General features: G+C 44.4%; 1 protein-coding gene and 1 pseudogene across 7 annotated transcripts in view; both read right to left on the bottom strand.

Annotated features, from left to right (window-relative positions):
- The window catches only part of Fam193b (family with sequence similarity 193 member B), a 31,577-nt gene extending 23,908 nt beyond the window's left edge, over window positions 1-7,669 (bottom strand). The window contains exons 1-2 of one of the 7 annotated variants that reach the window (XM_071612184.1): window positions 6,419-6,764; window positions 1,545-1,600 (exon numbers count right to left, since the gene is read on the bottom strand). The gene's annotated coding sequence lies outside the window, so the exon portion shown is untranslated. Of the gene's footprint in view, window positions 1-1,544; window positions 1,606-6,418; window positions 6,765-7,485 lie in introns of those variants that run through there. The other 6 variants (XM_027941137.2, XR_003583564.2, XM_027941135.2 and 3 more) reach the window with 6 other exon arrangements.
- Window positions 7,670-17,048: 9,379 nt separating this feature from the next.
- On the bottom strand, window positions 17,049-17,650 carry LOC114097158 (large ribosomal subunit protein uL13-like; annotated as a pseudogene).
- Window positions 17,651-19,639: the final 1,989 nt, after the last annotated feature.

Below are 19,639 nucleotides of genomic sequence, written 5' to 3' on the forward strand. Positions count from 1 at the left end.
TTATTAATAATGATATAGTTCATGGCATATCTGGATAGCTCTTTGGGGGCATGATTGAAGTTTTCACCTTGGTTTTTCTGTCCACAATTTGGGAAGTGTCAGGGAATAATCTGGGTTACCAGACCAGGCAACTGCCAAGGATTGCTCTGAAGCTGTATCAAATTTCCAGCATTGAACCTGGTCTCATTCCTCCCATGGGGTTTCCTTTAGTCCCAAGTGTTAGTATGTTTGCACAGGTTTTCCCCAAGACACATACTGTATCTAACCAGCTACTCTGCAACAAGTTCCAAAATCTATTCTGAAACAGCCCACGAGAGCACTCTCCTCTCAAGGCACCAAACTCCAAAAGTCTCCCTGTCACTAAGACAGGCAGAGGACAATAATAGTACCTAAAATTCCCTTTGAGAAGAAGAGAAAATGATTATTACCTAACCTAGAAAAACTCACCAGGCCAGTTACTGTTGCTCACTCTTCTATTCATTACTTCAACAAAGGTTCCTCAGAGCTGGTATCTCATGTCAACCATTGTGTTACTCCTTTCTGGCAACTTCCCTAGCATCCCTTAAGATCCTAGTTAAAGCCAATGAACATTTTTGCTGAACCAGGATAAGGAGAACTAATTCTTTCAGTGTAGTACCTATATTCTCTATCACCAAATGCCTAGAAGAATTTGAGCTCTTTGGAGGCAGGGAGTGGATCTTGGTCACTTACGAAGGTCCAGAAACTTAGGCTTGGCTTGAACCTAGCACATTAAGTTAGGACAATCTAGTTTTTCCTGGATAAACAGAACATCAAAGGGAAAACCACTTTTTCATGGAGCACCATTTTTACTTGAAGGAATGTCTAATTTTTATGCAGATATCCACTGAATATACGAAAACTTAAAACCCCTCTGGCTCATGTCTCAGCTGCTTGACACAAAGAAGCCCCTTTCCCAGCATGCTATGCTGAAGGCATGGCTACACCACTAGGATTCTCTAATGAGGGGGTAATCAAAGATAAGAATCTCAGGCCAATCCAATGCTGGCAATCAGAGCTGCAGTTAATTCTCAGGGAGCCATTCCAACCCCACCTCAGTGGCCTGGAACTTTTACTCAAACTCCCACTCAGGTTGTAGCCCTTCTAGGAGGTAGAACAGGCTTTCATTATTATAAAGACAGCTGGTGGAAAATATAATCTGGTTGTACAAGCTGAGTTGAGGGTAGGACAATGAGGTTATATGACCCTCGTGACCCTCTACCTCTATTACTACCTTATTGAATTTTCTTCTTGGGTACAAGTAGCCACAAGAAAGAACCAAGCTGCTGATTTACCTGGATCCTTGGGCCAACTGCCACTTTCCTATTCTAAACCCAGCCCAAGTTTCTCATGGGGCAAAGAGCATGAACTTTGGAGACACAGTTGTGAGTTCAAATTCTAGTTCTGTCATTTTCAGTATGATCTTGGAATGTCTTTGAGCCTTGGGTCCCTCAATTTATGAAATGGGAATAACACCATACTTCACAGAGTTGTGAGGACAGAAGGAAATAAATTATGTAAAGTACCTGGCCTGGGCCTGGCACACAGTAGGTGCTCAATACCCGTTAGTTTCTTTCCTCTTCTGCCCTGGAAGAAATGACAGGGAAACTTACTAAGTGAGACTTGCCCAAACCAAATTTATTACTTGAAGTACAGGATGGAGGACTAGACAAGTAACCTTCAAGAACTCTTTGAACCCCCAGTCCATGTTATATAACATGGCTGTAATTTCCTAATAAGAACCTTCAGTGTTTGTCGTCCCTCTAGCCCCTTCTTTCTGTTTTAGTTTCCCCACATCACTTTTCAAAATAGAGGTATCTACTCATTTCAGAATGAAGGGGGAAAATCACAAAGGGCGCCAAGAGTATTGGGTAGAGTATAAAGGGGAGATGGCCATTAGGACGGCACATGTTCTTCTCCATGCTGCATGCAGCTACTCAGCTGGTTGCTGCCTAGAGTTTGAAGAATGAGGGTGGTAGCATGGGCACAGAACCAAAGGACACAAATGCAGGACCTTCCTGGGACACAAGTATGCCTCTGCTCAGAATTTTCTGCTTTTACACATCCTGCCAAGAAGGACCATTAAACATTCCTTTTTTCCAAATCTGTAATGCAGTCACACCTGCTGTACCCCCTGCCTCAGTTTAGGTGTCACATCCTAAGTCCACAGGAAGAATGAATTGGGATTCACCCTGGGATGAGCTAATGCTTTTTTGTATCTTTCTAGAAAAAAGCTGATCACAATAACCTAGTAGTTGAAATTTATCTTCTCTACAATACTGTGTGATTTCCAAGGGCAGAGCCTTGTCCCAAGAGACACTATATTCCAGTCATTTAGCAGAGGCTATAGAACATCACAAACATAGGTAAGCATTTTGATATGCTATGGGAAATTAGCAGTTGAATATCATTAATAGGGCAACAACTGGAGAAGTGGGGGAAGGCTTCTCTTTTTTTAAAAAAACTAAAACTGTTTCTATTCCTGCTTATGAAAAAGTTCCTCCCTGGGTGGCCTCATTCTTTAAACAAAACCCTAGGCCTCCTCAATTCAGCAGTTCCTAGACCCAGCCACATTCAGAATACCTAGGGCACTCTAACAACAATAGATTCCTGGGTTCTAGACCTGGAGACTCTGGTTTTGTAGGTCTGGGATAGGGTCCAAAAAAGTACAGGGGATCCAATGATTAGTTAGGCAGGGGTGAGGAAGCTGTGGAATCAAGCAATCACAGTACCTCTCCCACTGAGAATTACTTCTTCACATGTTATCAGAGAGGATTTACTGAGGCACATGCTGATCAACTTCCTACTTAAAACCTTTCATTGATTCCTCACTGACCAAACTACTTGGTGTGGTGAAACAAGAGCCCTGCTAACTTCTGCAGCCTGATCTCTCCAGGCTCACCCATGAGTCGGTCAGTGCTCGTTTGTGGCTCTTTGTATGTGCTCCTTTCCTTCTTTAGACCTCCTTCTCCCACTCTGCTTTCTGGAGAACTTCTTCTCAACTGTGAAAATTAGGCTCTGAGAAGCCCTTTCTGATCCAACCTCTGGGCTATCATGTCTTGGGCATTCTCAGCACCAAGCATCTACAATAACCATAGCTACCATTTGTGCGAAGTGCTTGACAGAACCCTAACATTAACCCTGCGAGCCTGAACTCACTGTCATTTCAAACATGAGAAAACAAACCAAGAGGCTGACTGAAACACTTTCAAAGGCCAGTTATGAGGATGTGGTTTACGAGGATATGATTTAAACCTTTACTCAGAGGAAGCTGATACAATACATTCTTCTAGCATTACTGCAATTACTATATACACGGTCTGTAGACCATGAGCCCCTTGTGGGCAAGAACCATGTCTCATTTACTTCTGCCTTTACAGCTAGTTCAGGGCCTGGTACAAAACAGGGGTCAGTTAGTGTCTGCAGAATAAACACCAGAAGAGAGGATAATTGGGCATCACAGCATATTTATCAAGGCTGAATTAAATGAATGAGTGACTGTCAGTATGGCCCAGTGAGGGGACGGGGGTTAAGAACAAAGTCATAGAAACCTGATTTTTAAATTATAATTTAGTTTAACAGACCTGTAAAGACCATACACAATACCACAAAGATGAATTAATACTGTCCGTGCTCTGAAAAATTCTAGGTACAATAAGGAAAGGTGTTAGAATTTTAAGTATCCATCTGATAATTAAACTTATTACTCTGGGACATTTTAGGGAAATTAACCTGGGCGGTTAAGTCTTCATCTTCAAAGACTGATGGCATTTTTACATGGCAAGTCTCTACTGGCTTATAAAGAACCATTGTGTGGCAGGGCTGCCTCCTCAGTATTACTTCCTCCCACTAGTATGGAAGTGGTTCAGGGCAGGGTGGGATTCTAAGCAGGAGGTCCCTAAGGGTAGGGACTATCTCATCCTTCTGTGAATCCCAGATAAAGAACCTGTTGCAGAGAGCTTACTGAGTGAATTAAACGCGAGATGGTTTTAATAGAGACCAACTAATCATCTGCTCCAATTCCTGAGGAAACAAGTTTCCTCTGAGCAGAAGGAGAACTGGGTCTCTAGAGTCCCTTAAAATTAAACTGGACAAAGTCTCAGGGGACACTGTAAAGAGATCAGCATTGAAGAGGTACATGAGGGGTGGAAGAACAGCATGAGCTTAACCCACCCCCCTCATTGCTGGTTTACATTCTAGCAAGTCTCCTGGGGGCTGAGTATACACCTGGAATACAGCTGAGTAGTCTAAGAGAGACCAAAGACAGCTAGTAGTTCTAGCAAGAGAGGATATTTAGGCTTTGTCTGGCTGGTAGGCACAGTTCCTGCCACCTCAGAGGAATCTCTATGTACTAGGTGCTCTGCATGCTGCTTCGTATTCTCTTGTGCAATCACTGATGAGGCTCAAAGAGAGAAAAAATGGTCTCAGAATCACAAAGCAGAAGGCAGAGCTCAAGTTGGTAAACACTATTCCCCATAGTCTCCTTCAACTGTTTTTAAGTTTTGTGTGTTTTTTTCCCTTTGCTAATAGGCAGTACCTGTTTTAGTTTGCTCGTGAAGTAAAAGGATTTATGCTCTTAAGGATCAGATCAATGTGGTTTAGAGGCCTGAAAAAATTGGAAGGACTTTTGGGATTTCAATTAACCTTGAGGTCTTACATTTAAATGTGTACCAGTTATGCAAATGAGTGAAGAGTCCTAGAAAGAAGCAGAGAGGCATAAAGAGCACATGCCACATAAAGGCAGCAGTGCTACTCAGACAGATTACTATCTCGTGGAGATGTGGGCCTGGTATCACCATAGTCTTAGTTTTGAGAAGCAAGAATTCAGATTTGTGGGAAACTTCTTGATTTTTTAAAAATACTAGTTCACATTAAGATAAAAACAGATTAAAAAAAAAGTGTGGACTGGGAGTGGTCTTATTTGCTGCTTTTGGACTGGGGTTGCCATATGACATAAGTTTGACCTTCCTTATCCAGTCTATGTTCAAGTTGGGGTGGGAGCCAGAAATCCTCACCAAAGGCATGCCTGTGGACAGAACAATGATTGATCCCCCACCCTCTCACTAGTACTTTTCACCAGCGCACAAAAGCCTGTTTTTGAATCCAGATTCTACCTCCAGCAAATAAGTGGAGCACAATCAGAACACAGTTTGTCAATGTGTTTCATTTCTGTGGCTATTAAAAATTCCCCAAAATACAAGAGTGAATTTTTTTGGCTTCATACTTATAGTGGAAGTCATTTGGGCAATTTTAGTTTATTTTTTTGTGGTACTGGGGATTGAATCCAGCACCTTGCACATGCTAGGTAAGCACTCTGCCACTGAGCTACATCATCAGTCTTGGGAAAATATTTATTTGGGTTTCTATTTCTTCATCTGAAAAACAGGGTAAATATATAAATATATCCCATTCAGTTTGTTCATTAACATTTGTTAATCAATGGGCATGGGGTATGATGGTGACTGAGTTGGTTTTTGCAATCTTAGTTTATATATAAAAGTAGACAAATAATTACACCATAGTTAACCCATCATATTTGTACTAAATGCTCTGGAGAAATACAGGGGAAGTGGGAAGATCAGGAGCAAGGTATGTCAGGTGCCTATTAGAATAAATGAATGAATTGACAGGTCACAAATATAAGAACATGGTAGACCTAGATATCAGAAGAGTTAACAAAGCTTATAGCCCTTGGGAAAATTGTGTCCTCAATAAAACTGAATGGTTAAGCCATTATCAAGTTTTTCGGCTCCTCTACATGTCAGGGACCCTAAAGTACTGTATGATCTGAATGGGAAGGAGAGAAGATGACAGACATCAGTCAGGCTCTCTCCTTTTCCACTCTCCTTTTTGGATAACAGCACTGCCAAAGGGGGTCCAGAATAGATTAGAGGAAAAAGCAGACTCAGGGTTGGAAGTCAGACCCAGGAGGTCTCCAAGTCCAACCCAGGGAGTTTCCTCTGGAACTGGAGTCAGCTGAGGGTAGGAGGTGGGGATGAAGGTAGGGCTTCAGATACTCAATAAGCAATGACAGCTTCATTAATTAAAAATCTCACTGTGATCTGAGATACAAAGGAGACAGCACCAAAACTAGGTTACAATAAGCACAGGTTCTGGGCTGATTCATTCTTTCTCTTATTTACCTAGTTAGTTCATCTTTGTGTCGACAAGGCCTTGGCCTAGGCATGGAAGATCAGATATATGACATGGTCTGGATTCCTGTGGAGTTCACAGTCCAGTGCAGGGAATAGACAGATCAACATAACATTTCATCACATAATGGGGAGTGCTACCAGAGGGAAGCACAGAGGACTGTGGGCACAGAGGGGGCACCTGACGCAACTGGGGAGATCAGGGAAGGCTTTCTGGGAATAGTACCCCAAATGGCATCCCCACTCACATGCACAATTCCAGAGATTCTACTAGAAGGCTGTCAAGAGCCATGCCTTCTGGCTGCACCAGCCTCCCAGAGTCCCCTGCTGCCCGATGCAGTGTCTGCAGAGCCAAACGCATCTTCTGCCACGCCTCATCCTCATCCGGCGCTGCATCCGACCCTCCAAGACTCCTGCAGGGGCCTGCCTTCCTTGGCAGGCTCAGTCAAAAGACCAACTCAAAACTCTTTTGTCAGAGCAAGCTTAGGGCGAGCCACCCAGCCCCAGGTACCACAACCCTCCCAGAGCAACTGTGGCCCCTGCCACCCCCGCCTCTCAGTGAACACTGGCAGGGTACCTCCTATTATCTCCTCTGCTCAAAAGAAAGTGACCTTCTGCCAGGTGGCAAGCTGGAAGCTTTCGAGAATCCTCCTACTGCTCACTCTCAGCAGGATTCGCCAAACCAGGGATCTGAGGGGTGGGGCGAGGGACGCCTTGTGGGACGTGAGTATAGAGGGGAGAAAGAGCAAGTTTTTCTGGGTTTCCACTTCAGGTCAGGAGCCCCACCAAACAGTCCTCTGGACAGCCTGGCTGGCTGCTCCAACTGCCTTGCTGGGCAGGGAGAGGAGGGAGTCCCTGGAGACTGATGCTGGGGGCACAGCTGCTGAGGGGCAGCGGCTAAAGGCAGTGCAGGGGAACAAGCAAGAGGCTGCCTTACAGACTCCAGCGCCCTGAGATGGCCTGTGGGTGGGTTGGGGAGCAGGTGGGCCCAGGGCAGAAAGCTGAGCTGTGGCCTCAAGACCAAAGCCCAGTCCAATGTGGGTGTATAGCCAAAACGTTTAGCTTCTGCTCCAGCCCGGAGGCGGCGGGAGAGGGGACAGCTTCAGCCTGGTCACAGGAGGACCGGCCAAGTCTCGGCTTTGGAGAGAGGGGTTCAGCTTCCACTCCCACCCCAGGGGGAGAAAGCCTCAACTCCCGACTTGGGGGAAGGCTCCAGCCCCAGCCGGGCAGGATGGTCCATGCCCAACCCCGCCCCACTCCCGCTCCGGGGAGGTGAAAGCGCCCGACCAGCCGGAGTCGCCTCGCTCGCTCCTACCTGCAGGCCGGACGCCAGCTTGGACTCGTCCTCCTCTCTGGGGCCGTCGTGGTCGGGCTCCACCGGCGCCTCCGGGGGCCCTGCTCCCACTCCCGCTTCCAAGCTCGGCGGCGGCGGGGGCTCGGGTGCTTGGGGCTTCTGCAGCCCCGCGGCCCGCGCCCGCTCGCGCCGGCCCGCGCCGCCGCTCGGCCTGCTCCGCCTCCGAGTCATGCTGCCGCTCGCGCCGCTCCCTCGCCCCACTCGCGCTGCCGCCGCCGCCGCCGCCGCCGCCGCTCCCCTCACAGGACAACAGCCAATATGGCGGCGCCCGGCTCCCCCTCCGCCCGCTGCCAGGAGGTCAGAGGGCACTTAGAATCTGCGCCGCCGCACTGGTCCCCGACGCTTTCTGCGCCATTTTTAATAAGGTCCACGCCCTAAGTTCGGTGGAAGGAAAGTCGGCCTGTGAGACACCTCAGCTCCCAGCCCTCCCCGCACAGGTCTTGAGGGATGCGACTTGCCGGAGAAACGTTTGTATTGTTGTGGCAGCTGCGCTGCGAGGGCCTAGGAGTTTAATAATTGTCTGTTAAATGGATGAGTGAATTAATTTCTGCTACGATACTTTCACACTCGTCTCCTGACTCCTCCCAGCAGCACTTGAGTCAGGTACGGGATCATTCCCATTTTGCAGTGGAGAAACCTAGAGGCTAAAGCCGGCCTGTGAAAGATTGCTGAGCATCATCCAGCCAGAGATCCTGGGCTCGTGGTCTGCTTGAGCTAAAAGACACCAAGGCATTGACTGTATCTTTATTCGTAATGCATGGTTTACTGGATATCCAATCCAGTCTAGTGTGCTTAGGACTGCTACCCAGACCCAGCTCCTTCTCCTGGAGTGACGTGGAAGGTGGACAGTTAAATATATAATTACAACCAGTGTGATAAAAATGAGATGACTGGGGCACGTGCTTGTTCAGTGTTTCAAAAAAGTGGTATGTGCAAGAAAGGATTTTGAGTGGCACACAAAGGAACATTAAAATTTTTTAATTTAAGTAGGATTTCCCCCCTCCTATTTCTTGGGAATATATAATACGTATACAAGGTACAAATTAAAAAAAAAAAAAAGTTTTGAGTGCTGTCTGCCTCATGTTTGGTCCAGTGACATTCTGAAATGGTTATGTGTAGTATTGCTATAGATATCACCAACAGGAACAGAATCCTGACATTGACTTCCTGAAGAACTAAATGGAAAGCCCTGTATCCTTAACTATGATAACATAAATCAAAAATAGTACATCATCTCATAATAGGAATTAGTGCCACTACCAAAGATTTGAAAGATATAGAGTAATTCTCATCATATCATCATTGTTTCTTCAGTTTGGCCAATATAGAAGGGAGAAAGCCTTAGAGAATGTAAGGGAAGAAGTCAGGGATGTAGCTCAATAGAAGGGTGCTCTCCTAGCATGCAGGAAGCACTGGATTCAATCCCCAGCACTGGGGGAAGGGGGTGGGAGAACAATGTTGTGATAAACTTACTCTGGTAAGGACTTAAGTTGTAGGTATTCTTCCAGATATGGTCCTTCTTGGAGCAGATTGGCACAGTTATTGACTTCTAACAGTCAACCAGAGTCAATGCTTATTTTTGTACAGAGCAGTAACCCCTTATCCTTATGATTAAGTTCAAGACCTCCAGTGAATACCTGAACTGTGGATAGTACCGAGCACACACACACACACACACTCTCTCTCTCTTTCTCTCGATATATGTATGTATGTATGTATATATATATATATATATATATATATATATATACACTATATATATATATATTTTCCTATACGTATGTACATACCTATGATAAAGATATGGCCTAGGAGTTTAATAATTGCCCATTAAATGGTACAGATTAGGTACAGTAACAGAAATAATATAGCCATATACTATAATCAAATTGCCAGCATCACTACTCCTGTGCTTTGGGGCCATTATTAAATAATATAAGAATGACTTGAACACCAGCACTGTGATACCATGGCAGTAGATCTCAACCCAAATGCCTACTAAGTGACTAACAGGCAGGTAGTGTATAAAGCATGAATATGCTGAACAAAGGGATGATTCACATCCTGGGCAAGACAGTGCAGGGTGGTGTAAGATTTCATGTTACTCAGAACGCTCATAATTTAAAATTTTATTTCTGCAGTTTTCCATTTAATATTTCTGGACCACAGTTGACTTTGGGTAACTGAAACTGTGGGTAGTGAAGCATGTGGTATGGAGGGACTACTGTAACAAACATCAGTAATAATCTGCTTTCATCTGACAGGGGCAGCAGTAGACCTTCACTATATGTTTCTGGGCTATGTCACTCTCTGGATACACTTGGTTTGCCAGGATTTTTGACCAAATCACCATTCCAGTGGCTCTATGACTAACCTGCCATGTCTTTGGTGATATCACCCTGATGGAACTTAAGAACAGGAAGTAACAGATTCCCTAGATGACTTGGTGAGGCATGATGTGTGTGCCAGAGGATGGATAATAAATCCCACAAATATACAGGTATTGTGGGGCTACCAGCATCCTGCCATGGCAGTTTCCTGCTCAGGAGATAATGAGCTACCTGAGAAAAATTAAGTCTGAAATAGTGAAAGGAGTAAGAGACAGATCCAGGAATTAGATAAAGAGAAAGCAGAGTGCCTGATAGGTCCAGTCCACATAGGAGCTGAACCTGAGCAACTAGAAAATGTCTCTAGTCTTTTATTTAAGGGAGAGTACATCAAAGGCAGGGCTAGTGTTTTAGTGATGAAGTCTTGCTTCATGGTATCTTGCGATTGATTGGCGTCTTGGCAAGCCACACCCATCTCTGAGAGGCTGTGTGTCTGTGTGGCTCCAGTGGGTCAACCCAACTCCAGTGCGGTGCTGAACTTGGCAGAGCTAGGTAGAATATCACATGTATTGGGCAGTCTCACCAGCAGGAGTGCTGCTGGGAGTTCCCAGATACCAGACTCTTCTACCCATTGGCTTCCATGCTGATTGGGTTCACCCATATTTCATGGGTGACTTCCAACATACAGGGATCTGTCTACTTAGTGTACTATTTAGAAGTCTTGGGTGTTGTATTGGTTCATTTTCTGTTATTATAGTGAAATACCTGAGGTCAGTAACTTATAAAGAAAAGAGGCTTATTTAGCTCATAGTTCTGAAAGTTCAGAGGCATGGTGCCAATATCAGCTCAGCTCTGGTGAAGGCCTCATGGTGAATGGCACCACGAATACAGAAGTATATGCAGGATGAAAAGATTACATGGCAAGATAGTGTTATTGTCGGGCTAGGGTTGTGGCTCAGTGGTAGAGCACTTGCCTAGCACATGTGAGGCCCTGGGTTTGATCCTTAGCCCCACATAAAAATAAATAAATAAATAAAGGTTAAAAAAAAGATAGTGTTATTGTCTAGGGATGCTGGGTTGTCTCTGTTCAGCAAAGAAGTGAAGAACAGGACACATAGGTAGCAAGTAAGCAGCAGGTTTATTGTAAAAGTGACAGAGACAGACTTTTCCAAAGAGAAGGGGCCTCAGAGCTGGGATTTCCTCATTTCCTTATCTCCCTCTCTGTCCATGCTTTCTGTTATTGATTGGTGTCCCCTCCGCCCATGCATCTGTTTTAGTTTTTCTATTGGATCCCCCACTTATGAGCACAAGTATGGAAGTGTCTTTCTGATTGGGTCCCCCTACTTGTGTTCACAAGCACTTTTGTCCAGCAGGAAGTTGACCTCATCAGAAGACCCTCTCCATGCTCCTTTGTTCTGGCCCTGCCCCTGACCTCCTCACTCTCCATCTTGCCCTGGCTGTCTGAGCCGCCCTTCTACGTCTCCCTCAATAGGAAGACAGAGAATTGGGAGAAGCCAGTCTTGCAAACTTCCCCTAGGCTTCCACCTCTTGAATATCTCACCACCTCTTAACATAACCAAAGGGCAAATCTTCCAACACATGAACCCTGAGGGACATATTCAAACCATAGCAGATGTGTCGAGATATTCTCTACAAAGTGAAAGACAAGTACTGAACATCACATTCCCTACCTCTAAGAAGGATGTACAATATACTTCACGGGCAGCTTTATACTTGGAAGGTAACATTTTAGTTACATTATTTTGGCCAGTTACTGGACCACTTGAAAGCTGCCAACTTTAGTGGGGAGAACATACAAGGAGATAACTCTCGCCTGTGACCTGCACAGGTGAGACAGACTGCGTTTAAATGGGCTGGCTGCAACATTAAGCTAAGAAAGGCGGCGAAAAACCACACAACACAGACATTTGACCTTAAAGGTCAGCTTCCACTCTGGAAAGAGAACGCTGGTTAAAGAGATCTGTGAGCCTGCTGTGAGAACGCTGGTTAAAGAGATCTGTGAGCCTGCTGTTCCTTTATTTTATAGTAGGGACGTCAGAGAGGGATAAGGTTTCAAGGGTGGAGTCTTGCTGAAGATGTCTCATGTCATCTCTTTGACTGACATGTTGGTGAGTCACACCAATCTCAGGTGCTGGGTGGGATCTTAGGCAGAGCTAGAGGGGGAGGCTCACCTGTATCATGTGATCAATCCCTGACTGGGAGTTCGCAGTGCCAGGCCTGTCCCCTCAAGAGGCTACTATGCGCAATGGTTCACACACCCAGCCCATGGACAGCTTCTGACATTTTCTTACTGGACCAGGCTGCATAGTAAATAGTTTTACCTTTTGCCTTTATACTCCAAAAGCGTTAGCTTTTGGAGCAAAGTAAAGCATTCCTTTAGCAAACAATCCTTCTGAGAAACAACCTCTTGCTCACTCCAGGGATCTGGCGAAATTGGATGCCTGACCATAGCAGACATACCAAGTAACCATGTGACCTAAGCTTAGTGTTCTGATCTACCCAGCCATAACAGTAAGGGTGGCTGGCAGCACTCCATCATCAAAAGGAAGTGACATATAGGGATTAGGTCCAGGCAAGTCCTAAGGCACAAGTAGGTTGTCTGAGGAAGTTGCTCACATTCACTCTTGCCACTCTTCCCTTAATCTATGTTCATGGTCTCATGGATGTTATTTAAGGAGAGTAGACAGAGCAAGAAAAATCTAAAAGTCTGTTTACAGATGGCTCCATGTGTTGTGCAAGTTCCAGCCAGAAGTGGACCACTAGGGTGTTAGTCTTCCTCAGAAAGGACCTAAGGGCATAGAAAAGGACAGTTTGTGGAGAGACCTTGCAATAAAGACACAGGGATTAATGGGCATTGGAAATGATTTAGTCAATTGGTGAGAGACCTAGAAGAAACAAGGTGGAAGGCCTAGCAACAGGAAGAAGTGAGGAAGACAAATGTGAATAGATTGTCCAGAATAGGTTCAGAGCATAAGGTTGTGTCCCAGATGAACATTACCAAAAGAACCTCTCATGGTGGGTTTGAGGTACATGCTTATAATTCTAGCCTCTAGCTACCTAGAGGCTGAGGTAGGAAAATCAGAAGTTTGAGACCAGCCTGCGCAACTAAGCTAGACCCTGTCTCAAAATAAAATAAATAAACAAGGGCAGGGGATGTAGCTCAGTGGTAGAGCCCACTGGTGTAGCATGTGCAAGTGCTGGGTTCAAGCCCCAATACAACAGAAGCAAAACAACTTCCTAAAAGTCCAGTGGAAATATGGTCCCTCTGTGATGTTAGATTGTCTCCTTCCCTGGCCACCACAGGGATCGCTCATGGGTTCATGAGAAAATTAGACCAGCAATAGGGATTGTTCCCCTCCCCAAGGATGACCTATCTACTGTGCTGAACCCAATGTGTAAGCCTCAGGGAACCAGCCTAAAATCCTGTGTAGGACTTATTTTGAGGAGACCAGCCAGCTATCTTGAGCAGAATGACTACATAGTACTATGTATTAGGGCTGGTTAACTGTTGTAACAAACAGTCCTTAAAGTCGAGGCGTTACCACCTTAGTTCTTGTTCATGTCATGGCCCAACGCTGGTGGAAGGGAACTTTTCATGCAATCATGCAGCAACCCAGGCTCCTATCTTGTGGCTGGACTTCATCTAACTATTAAGTCATTTTCACTCAACTAGAAGATGGAAATGAAGATAGAGTGAGAGAGTGAGGGTTGTTGGAACCATTTTTTTCTGAACCATACCCAGAAAAGAATCCTCATCCTCTTTATTCACATTCTGTTGCTGACAATTTAGCCACATGGCTGCCTCCACCTGGCTGGAATCCTTGCCTCCCACTCTTTTCCCTCTGCCTCAGAAACTACTGATCTTTCTGTCTCTACAGAATATTTTTCATTTTCATATAGTATGTGTTCTTTTTGTGTGTGTGTGGTACTGGGGATTGAACCCAGGGCCTTGTGCATGCTAGGCAAGCACTCTACCAGCTGATCTATATCCTCAGCCCCTGTGTTCTGTTTTGCCTGGCTTCTTTCTCTTGACATCATTATTTTGAGTCATCTATGTTGTAACATGTACAAATAGCTCATTTCCCTTTTTTTTTTTTTTTTGTTGAGTATTAGTCCATTGTATGGAAGTACCATGATTTGTCACCCATATATGTGGACCGGCAGTTGTGACAAATATTTCTCATGCATTACATTAACTTGTTCTGCTGCTCAGAAATCTGGAAGAAAATATATTTAAAGCAAATATATAATATATAAAATACTGAAATTTCATCTTTTATAATTGTTTAAAATTACAATTTTTTACATGTTAATTTAAAAATGAGCTGGGCCTGGTGGTACATGTCTATAATCGCAGTGGCTTAGGAGGTTGAAGCAGAAGGATTGCAAGTTCAAAGCCTGCCTCAGCAATTTAGCAAGGTCCTAAGGAACTTAGTGAGACTTTGTCTCAAAATAAAAAAATAAAAATGGGCTGGGGATATGGCTCAGTAATTAAACACTCCTGGGTTCAAACCTGGTATCAAAAAATAAAAAATAAGACACAGCCTGGTGGCACATGCCTGTAGCCTCAGGAGGCTTAGATAGGAGACTCACTCGAACTCACAAGTTTGGGGTCATCCTAGGCAATAGAATGAAACCCCCTATCTTAATAACAAAAACGACTGAGAGAAGGACCAGCTTCATGGCTATGTAAGCTTTGCAGCTGTAGAGGACCCCACACTCAGAAGGGCTCCATGTTCCACTTAGTGCCATCCATTGCTTTCTTAAAATTCTTAATATTTGAACAAAGGACCCATGTTTTCAGTTTGTTCTGAGTGCTACGATTTCTGTAGCTGGTCCTGCATAAGAGGGTGCATAGTTTAAAAAACTGCTTGTAGAGGGCACACAAACAAATGTTTGAAGGCCATTGACCTAAACCTCCAGGTATCTAAGGGCTTGGGCTTCTGGAATCCTCAATCCAAGAAGGTTTGTGTATTAGTCAACTTTCTGTCACTATAGAAAATATCTGAGGCAATTAAAAAAGAAAAGGCTTATGGTTCTGGAGGTTTCAGTCCAAGATTGAGTGGCCCCATTTTGTTGGGTCTCTGATAAGAGAAGCCTGCTATGACAGGATCATACGGTGGAGCAAACAGTTTACCTTATGAGCCAGGAAGCAGAGAGAGACAGGAAGAGGAAGAGACTGGTTCCCCCATCCCCGTCAAGGGCACACTCCCAATGATCTAAGGACCTCCCACTAGGCCTTGTCTCCTAAAGGCTTTGCCACCTCCAAGTTGAGCCACCCTGGGGACCAAGCCTTTAACTCATGGATCTTGGGAGGATATTCAGCTAAATCATAGCAGTTTGCAAGTTCATCCTGTGATTTATTCTCTACTCCCACCCCAAGGAAATGGGCACAGGACTGACTGCTTGAGAGGAAGGAAGGGGAAATGCCAGTAGACTATTATCTCAGCCTCACATCCCTGGTGCACTTCCTGAGCACCATCCAACATATCACCTTCATCCTGGTCTGCCTTTCATGAACAATTTATTCTACCAGACAGGGGCAGATCAAGGACTGCTGTGGTTTACATATGGTTTAAGTATGTCCCCGCAAGGGTCCATGGGTTGGAAGCTTGGTCTCCAGCATGAGAGGTGGTGAAAACTTTAATAGATGGGGCCTAGTGAGACATGTTAGGTCATCGAGGGCACTGCCCTTGGAAGAGATTAATGTAGTTCTCATGGGATCCCAGTTAGTTCCTTCAAGAGAGTTGTTAGAAAAAGGAGTAAGCCTGGCCCTTGAATTTCTCTAGCTTCCTGTCTCATTTTGTGATCAGATACTATTTTTCTAGAAAATAAACAGTCAATTTTTAGTAAAGTAAATTGCTTCATTAGAATAAATAGTATTTGCTCCTAAATTAATTAACTGGACAAGAACAATAGAACCTATCAATGTTATGACCTATGAGGGAAGACCATCAAAGGAAGGAGTAAGACATTGCAGATATTCTCCCCAAAGAACCTTAATTTGCCTGGGTTGCTTGGAAAACAAATGACCCAAAGGGAGGAAAGACCTCGTCTTCCTTACTACCCCATCATCCATCTGATCTCCAAGTCTTGGTTATCTCTTCAAAATATTTACTGCAGTCAGGATGACTCTGTGTTCATAAACCCACATGTGCAATAAATATAATTAAAGTTTTCTATAACTCATCTTAATTTCTACTTTGGAACCCATTCTGCTAGAGTGGCAGAAACTTAATCTTACCTAATTTAGGGTTCCCTGAGGTTGTATACAAGGCCCTGGAGCCTTATCTAATAGAGTAGCCTCTCCCCCTTATCTATTATTTTACTTTCTGAGGTTTTAGTTAGTTAAACCAAAACTCTAGAGACCAAGGGATCTATGAAATAAAAGGGTTTATTGAGCTATTACAGAAGCTACCAAGAAAAGGACAAGGCCTTAGGGGCAAGTTCCACAGCTACTGGCAGCAAGACTAGAGAGCAGATGGAAGTATGTCCACTGTGTCCAAAAGGCAAGAGCATTTCATAACAAAAATCTGTGGAAGGAAACCCTAAATCATGTATGTCAAGCCCAAATTGACTATAGGTAAGAGGGGAGGATAACCCCATAGGGGGAAGGTTTTGGGATAGGAGGACCATCCATAAGAAGAAGTACCTGTTGCTTTTTTTTCTTCAAAAATAATTTATTTGCTTTTGATCACAAAACAGAGGGAAGGAAAAGGGGCAGTGCTGTTTCCCTTGGTCACATTTTCCAGTCTTTGCACCTCTAAAACTTGCCCACTTCAGCAGGTGCTCTCCCATTCTGTTAGCTACAAAGTATAGGATGGCCACACAGTTAAGACAGGTGGGTGCCCCTATAGTCAGGGAGACCCACCCTCCCCCCCACCCCGCCTTTAGTGTTCCAGCTCATTTTTTTTTTTGAATACTGCAAGTAACTGGTAGTTCTATCAGTTTTTTTTTAATTCATGAATAAGCAGGTCATAATTCTGACCATACAACTCTTAGAAACCTTCTGAAACAAGAGCAGAGATCACGGCTAGGCCCTTCCTGCCTCAGCTTTCCAGGTCCCAGGCTGCCTGTTGCACCCAGAGAGCTGTCCTGGGTCCCCCATATCCCAGGGTGGTGATGGAGGAAGGGCAGGTCAGGCCACACATGAGGCATAAACAGTCTTTATTGGGCTCAGACCATGAGTCCATGGGTCCTGAGGACCTCTGTGAACTTGTTAATTTTCTTCTCCACGTTCTTTTCTGCCTGTTTTCATAGCCTCATAAGTTGTTTTTTCTTCTGGTAATGGATTTTGGCTTTCTCCTTTCTCTTCTCCTCCAGTGTGGCTGTCACTGCCTGGTACTTCCAGCTGACCTCATGAGCCAGGCGCCCCAGGTAGGCAAACTTTCTTGTTGGCTTCAGTCACTCAACCTTCAGGGCAGCAGGAACCACCATCCGCTTTTTCTTGTCGTAGGGTGGTGGACACCCTTGAGTCGGTCCAGGGCAGCCTGGCCTTGCTTGGTCTTGTGGGGCAGCATGCCTTGCACAGTTCACCAGAAGATGCGACTGGGGGCCTGGGAGTGGTACAGGCCACGGGATGGGTTGGTATTCATCCTCTTGGGAAGGAAGGCCAGGTACTTCAACTTGTTCTGTAGAAATTTCCAGAAATGTTGATGCCTTCACAGTGCACACCCAACACCTTGTGGCCCAGCAGTAACTGTTGGGCCACGAATCACCGCCAGGCAGCCCAGGAGATGGCCTGGGCCATCCAGCCCCAGGACCTGCCCTTCCACCATCTTCGGCAGCCGCGTACCTGTTGCTTTTGAGGATAACAAATAGTCCAGAAAGTTGTACTCAAAAGTCTCGATGAGATTTCAGTTAAGGTTTCCACATACATCGGGAATGTGAAGCAATCTTGTTATTTTAGGCCATGGCTAGTAACTAATTCATTCTCTTGTCTTCCTTCTTCCTCTGTTTGCCTTTGTAATTCAATTTAGGACATCTCAGAATTTTTCTTTAATCAAGTTACCTGTGGTCAGACACAGTTCTAAAATATTTAATGAAAAATTCTAGAAACAAACAAGTCATATATATATATATATATATATATATATATATATTTTGTACCATTGATTGAACTTAGGGCCTCTAAACCACTGAGCCACATCCCCAGCCCTTTTTATTTTATATTTTGAGGCAGTCTTGCTAAGTTACTTAGGACCACACTAAGTTGCTGAGGCTGGCTTGTGATCCTCCTGCCTCAGCCTATCAAGCCACTAGGATTACAAGAGTGTGCCACTTCACTGGCTAACAATTCATAATTTAAAAAAATAATAACTTTTAGGGGCTGGGATTGTGGCTTAGCGGTAGAGCGCTCGCCCTGCACGCGCGGGACCTGGGTTCGATTCTCAGCATCACATAAAAATAAAGGCATTGTGTTGTGTCCATTTACAAAAAAGATTCTCTCTCTTTCTTTTAAAAAAAATAACTTTTATTGCAGTGTATTGCTATAATTGTTCTATATTGTTTTAATCTCTTACTGTGCCTAATATATAAATTAAACTTTGTTATAAGTATGTAGGTATAGGATTAAACATAGCTTATACAGGGTTTGGTACTGTCTGTGATTTCTGGCATCCACGGAGGGTCTTCTATCCCTGTGTGGATGAAGGGGCATTACTCTACTCAGGGATGTTGGAGGGAATCTAATTCTAAATGTCATCTGTCCACCAGGTATTTATGAATAGACCATTCATCTCCACTGGTTGTGCTGAATCCTGGCTTATTCTTGTCTACATATTTGCCAGGGACAACAGCTCTCTTCCTTCCTCGTGTCATTCTTGCCTGTGGGAATCTGTGTGAGGTTATCTAAGGTCTTTTTTCCCTTTATGTCTTATAGCTATTTCAATGCCTTCTTGGCATTACCAGATGTGACCCAATGTCTCCAGGGGATGCAGGGTATTACATGGCAAGAGAAGGGAAATGTGTGTCTGTGCGTGTGTCTGTGTCTGTCTGGTCTCCCTTCCTTTTATCAACCATCAGAATTCAATCATGGAGGCTTCCCCCAAATGACATTGTCTAATCCTAATCATTTTCCAAAGGTCCCACCTCTAAACACGGTAGTTGGATTAGGTTTATGCCATCTTAATACTTCACAGTAAGGATTAAATTTCAACAGAAAAAATCTTGAGGGATACTCAAACAATGTCAACCTTATCCAAACCATAGCACACCTGGAGCTAAAAATAAAAATCTCCCATTTTTTGCACATCAGTTCTGTGAATGGGTTGGTGCATACTTTCAATACTCAGCAAGACAGATGAAAAACTCTTATTTCCTGCTTGCTCAAAGCCTAAAAGTCAACCAGAAGTGGGAGCATAGGTCTTTCCTAGTCTTTCTGGATATGCACGTGTCTGAACAGGAACATGCATGTACGTGACTTTCTAGATTCCCAGGAAAACATTAGAGAATTTTAAATCCATTATTCCTCAAAGCATCTCATTCCCCAGCATTACCTTCTAAGTTTTTTGATAAGCTTATTATTACTTCAACTGTTACTTTTTGCTTTGGTAGTAGTGACTGATGTATTTGCTTGTTACTGTTTTTCACCAGTTCCTACCAGATTCTAAACTGAGTGAACGAACGTTTTCTGAGGATCAACTAAATAGGGTGAGATGAGTAATTTCTGGACCTCCGAGTTTTAGACCTGTGACTCATGGTCATCATGATCTATGAAGCCTGAAGCTCCAGACTTGAGCTCGCCCAGGCCTGGCTGGTATCTTTGT

This window comes from Marmota flaviventris, chromosome 5, assembly GCF_047511675.1.
Source record: "Marmota flaviventris isolate mMarFla1 chromosome 5, mMarFla1.hap1, whole genome shotgun sequence".
Classification (NCBI taxonomy): Eukaryota; Metazoa; Chordata; class Mammalia; order Rodentia; family Sciuridae; genus Marmota; species Marmota flaviventris.